The sequence below is a fragment of the Trichomycterus rosablanca genome, chromosome 4 (genome assembly GCF_030014385.1).
Source record: "Trichomycterus rosablanca isolate fTriRos1 chromosome 4, fTriRos1.hap1, whole genome shotgun sequence".
In the NCBI taxonomy this organism is placed as follows: domain Eukaryota; kingdom Metazoa; phylum Chordata; class Actinopteri; order Siluriformes; family Trichomycteridae; genus Trichomycterus; species Trichomycterus rosablanca.
Window position 1 is genome coordinate 17,676,037 of NC_085991.1, and position 5,528 is coordinate 17,681,564.

A 5,528-nucleotide genomic window follows, 5' to 3' on the forward strand; every position below is an offset into this window, starting at 1 on the left:
GTCTTTTGTATGCTGATGACACAGTGATCTTTTTTTCTGGTCCAAATGCAGATGAAATAAATTCAAAACTTTCCATTGACCTTCAATCTCTTCATAAATGGTTCAATTTGAATCATTTAACTATAAATGTAAAAAAAACAGAATGTATGTATTTTCACTCCGCTAGGAAATCTATAACTGTTTCAGAGCCCATCTGTTATGCACACCAGGTATTAAAGATTACAAAGTTATATAAATATTTAGGAGTTTATTTGGATTCATCTCTCACATTTCTAAATCATACTCAGAATTTAACAAAAAAACTCAATAAGAAATTGTATGTCTATAAGAAAATTAGATCATATCTTACACATAATGTTTCTTATATATATTTACATGCAGTGATTCTTTCAACGATTTCGTACTGTTTACCTGTTTGGTCCCTTACTGCTAAGGAAATTATTTAACCAATTGTTAAACTCTATAATAGAGCTTATAAAATTCATACTAATCTGCCCTTTTGGACTCATCACTGTGCTGCTCTTACACATTCGAAAGCATTGACTTTTCAGAATTATGTAAACACTCATGCGATGAGATTTTATTTTCAGATTCAACATACCAATTCTTCTTCATTATTGATTGATTTATTTCCAAGGTCTAATCAAAGGCAAGAACATATCACTAGGTCGGTCTCAAATGTACTTATCCCCGTTCCAGCTTATAAAAATAATTATGGTTATAGATCTTTCCGTCATACATACACCAAAGTCTGGAATGAGATTCCATATAATATAAGAATGAGTACATCTAGTGTACAGTTTAAACAAGGATATAAACAATACCTTATGTAAAGTTATATTTGTAATCATTGATTCTAAGTTTGTAATGTAAATACCCCCCCCCCCCCCCCCCCCCCATCTGTTTGTGAGTTTGTACTGTATTTCATGTTGTTATGCTTTGTCATTTTGTATGTTTTGGTGTTAGTTTGTTTCTGTGTTTTTCTTTGTGTTTTGTGTGCTGAAGAACAGGAACCTGCTGTAAAACAGTTTTTTAACTGAGTCAGGCCAGTTTTAAATGTGGCATATTTTGATGTTACTTAAAATTTTCCTGTATAAATAAATAAAGAAAGAAAAGAACACAGAAGCATAAAGGGAGAACACAGCAGCATTAAGTAATAACACAGCAGTGTTAATGGAGAAAACAGCAGCATTAAGAGAGAACACAGCAGCACTAATGGAGAAAATAGCATCATTAAAGGAGAACACAGGATCATTAATGGAGAAATAAGCAGCATCAGGTGAGAACACAGCAGCATTATGGGAGAAAACAGGAGCATTAATGGAGAAAAAAAAGCAGCATTAAGGGAGAACACAGCACCGTTAAGAGAGAACACAGCAGTTTTAAGGGAGAAAACAGCAGCATTTAAGGAGAAAACAGCAGCATTAAGGGATAAAACAGCAGCATTACAGGAGAAAGCAGCAGCATTGAGGGAGAACACTGCAGCATTAAGGGAGAAAGCAGCATTCAGGAAGAACCCACATGCAGTGACAATGAGCTACTATTGGATATATTTAAACAGACTCATTTGAATACAATTTTAACTAGTAAAAATTTAATTCTTACTAGTAAAAAATGTATTTTTTTTAGTTTTGGTTATTGTAGCGCATTTGTTGTTGCCATCTGTGAGATGACTTACATAGGTTTCTGGCAACCATGCTCCCATTACACTGACCATAGTCCTGGTATTACACACATCTGACAGTGATTTATCATAAAATAAATACAGTAAAAGGTCATGTTATTGGGGATATAGAATACCAGTTATACTGTCTGCAAACTTTTGTCAAATTCATGAGATGACATGAGACATTTACCATAAAGCAGCATTATATTCACTGTGGTGGCTATATCACATGGACACAATTAAAAATCTGTACACTATTTTTTCAGGATTTTTGTCTCTAACACTGTATATAAATCACTGTCATGTGAAACACTGAGAATCAGGAGCTTTGTCTTAAACAGGCATTGCAAGTGATTGGAAATCAAATGTAATGATCAATAATTGACTTTAATTAAAAAAAATTCTCCCATATGTTTATTTCACAGTATTGACATCTAAGATCTGTTTTTTTTTTCTAAAAAATGTGTATTTATTTAGTAGACCGTTCAGTCTCTGGTTTCAAAAGGCTTTTATTCTCAAATCTGTTTCCAAGTGCCATCTACTGAACCTAGACTTTACAAAAGAAATGTGGTTTAATACTGATATGTAGATTACGTGATAGAGCATAGATGGGTTAGATGTATTTTCAGTCTGCAGTTTTTAAACATGTTTATTTTTTAATGTAAATGCTCGAGTATGCTGCAAAATCTGTAATGTACAACCTTTACTATTTTGTTTACAATAGCTTGCAGTACATGTGGTTCATGATGTTGTCTCTTTAAGAAAAGCACAACCCAAGTTAGCCCCGCCTATAAATCCACATGCAAATAACCTAATTATCATTAGAACATGTAATAATTCAATTCTTGATATCAAAAATTTTATTTTTACTAGTAAGAATTCATTTTTTACTAGTTAGAATTTAATTCTTGATATCAAAAATTTAATTTTTACTAGTAAGAATTCATTTTTTACTAGTTAGAATTTAATTCTTGATATCAAAAATTTAATTTTTACTAGTAAGAATTCATTTTTTACTAGTTAGAATTTAATTCTTGATATCAAAAATTTAATTTTTACTAGTAAGAATTCATTTTTTACTAGTTAGAATTTAATTCTTGATATCAAAAATTTAATTTTTACTAGTAAGAATTCATTTTTTACTAGTTAGAATTTAATTCTTGATATCAAAAATTGAATTCCTGATATCAAGAAAAAGAGGATTAAAAGCTAAAACAGCTTGCCATAAACATTCAACAATATCTGCTATATACTTGTGAACAAATGAACACTTGAATACATTTAAAACTTGATACAAGTTGATAAAACTTTAACTTGACTAATGAACTGTGTTAAGTTTATCTTGTCAACTGAACACTAATATGCAGTCCTGAGAAAATATGTCTACATCCTGAACTGTAGAACACAAGTGGCTGGACATTCCCATCCCACAATAAACTTAAATCAGTTCTCACATAATACAAAATCGAACAAACCTGTTTAACATTTCCTTTTTTATCACTGGTGACAAAGGGACATTGTGAGACAATTGGATTGTATTTTAGCAAACTTTCAAGGTTTGTTGGTGCTATTGGGGTCAAAGAACGGACAATAACAATACAATGAATACAGAGACACAAGGCTGTAGTGGGGAAAAAGGCACTGGAAAAACAAGTAGCCATGCCTTCTCACATTAAACTTGCCATAGCAATTACTTACAGTGCAAGCTGGTTTTTCAGAGTTTGTAATCTGGGTTTTAGTTAATTGTGGCCCAGTGAGAGAAGAACCTGTTGGATGAACTGGAATGTGTTCCTCATTTATTTGGGATAGTTGAGATGCAGGGTGTAAGTAAGTCCAAACAGAATGCACATAGCTTTTGGCAGGTCTTGAATGTTGTCCGTCACAACTTCTCCCTCAATGATGATCTTTAGAGAGGCTGGACTGAGGTGGGGGGATGGGGAGAGCAAAGCAACGTCAAGGTGGCGGAATGAGTCATCCTAACAACATAAGAGCACAATAATCAAATTTTTCTTTAAATAACCATCCATAAAAAAACTATATAGAACTAAGCTCACATTGTTTGTCAAAAACAGAAACTATAAAATAATAGTAAAAAGTCAAGGTTACGCTGACATTTGATACTCATTGATAAAGTAAGAGGTTACTTACAGAGCATTCTTTGTAGAGGTCTGCAGTTACAGTAATATACAGCATGTATAAAGTACAATATGGCATGTACACAACAGTTCAGTTTTAGTTATTAATGAGTTTGATGGCATTTGGAAAAAAACTGTTACAGTGTCTGTTTGATTTTGTGTGCAGGGCTCTGTAGCGCCTGCCAGAGGGTAGGAGGTTAAAAAGTTTGTGTCTAGGTTGTGATAATTTTTTCTGCCCGGTTTCTGATCCTTGTTTTGTATAAATCCTGGAGGGTGGGCAAAGGAGCACCGATGATTTTTGCCACTCTATCCACCACTCTTTGCAATCTGCATCTGGTCCTTGTTATGATATGGGGGTTTGAGAAAACCCGTAACGTAGGGGAACCCAAGTATGGATGCACAAAAAGGAGCGAGAACTAAAGTTGACAATGAATATTTATTAGATTCAGACAAACAGGGGAAATGGTGATAGGTCCAAACAGAGGACACTGAAGCGGCTGGAGCAATACTGTGGGTAAGAGGAGCTATGATCTGAGTCCAGGAACAAGAGGGGTTGGTGTCCAACACTGTCCAGAGCTTAGGCAGAACAAACAGTGGCAGTGGGAGAAGAACCAGGGTCACAGGAGCTAGGAGCCAAGTCCAGGAACCAACAGGAGTGCAGGGGTGGTAGTGGAAGATGAACCAGGGTCGCAGGAGCTAGGAGCCAAGTCCAGGAACCAACAGGGAAGCCAGATGATGAATGGATCGCTGGGCTAGAATCAACCGGGAAGAAAAACAACAACGTTGAAAAATAGTTTGAACAGCAACAAGATAATGTCCTTTAAAAAGAGAGATCAGCTCAGGAGTCAGGTGTCACTGTACCGCGGTGACAAGCAGACAATCTGGCGATGCGTGGTGGAAAAGCCGGCGTTTATAAGCGGTAGCTGATTAGATGGAAAATGAGGTACAGGTGAGTGAGGTCCGCCCTCCAGCGATCCATTGGCTGGCTTCCACTGCAATTTCTGGGGACAGTACCCCTCCAAGCCGCTGGGGGGAGAAGGAAGCCGGGCAGGCAAAAACACACACACATATCTAACAAGAACAAAAAGCGAAAGTCCGAAATAAACTTTAACGAAAAATAAAACGGAGGATAACAGAACTAACAAAGTACACAAGCGGAAAATACAAATGAAAATATAACCATAGAAAACGAAAGTAACAAGGTAAGAGCGGATTATAACAGTACCCCCCCCTTAACGACCGCCTCCAGGCGGCCTACCGGGTCCATTAGGATTTCGGAGGTGGAACTCCCGGATCAGGTTGGTGTCGAGGATGGCAGATCGGGGAATCCAGGAACGTTCCTCCAGTCCGTAGCCCTCCCAATCTACCAAGTACTGAAGGCCTCGGCCTCGCCTCCGAACCTCCAGCAATCGGCGGACCGTGTATGCCGGATGGCCGTCGACGAGCCGGGCGGGTGGTGGGGGGTCGGAAGGAGGGCTCAGGGTGGAGGAGGCCACTGGTTTGAGCTGAGAGATGTGGAATGTGGGATGGATGCGCATGTGGCGGGGGAGTCTTAAACGCACAGACGTGGGGTTAATAATCCTCTCAATGACGTAGGGGCCGATGTAGCGGGGGGAGAGTTTCTTGGATACCGAGCGGAGGGGAATATTCGTGGTAGATAGCCATACGACCTGACCGGGAGCGTAGGGGGGGCCAGGTCTCCGATGGCGGTCTGCCGACCGGCGGTT

The 5,528-nt window shown here is 37.9% G+C and overlaps 1 long non-coding RNA gene across 1 annotated transcript; it reads right to left on the reverse strand.

Moving 5' to 3' along the window:
• Positions 1 to 4,223: 4,223 nt before the first annotated feature.
• On the reverse strand, positions 4,224 to 5,073 carry LOC134311430 (uncharacterized). Its single transcript, XR_010011420.1, has 2 exons — positions 4,663 to 5,073; positions 4,224 to 4,553 (listed from the first exon to the last, which is right to left on the reverse strand). It is a non-coding gene; the product is annotated as an uncharacterized LOC134311430 (long non-coding RNA).
• Between the last annotated feature and the right edge of the window lie 455 nt (positions 5,074 to 5,528).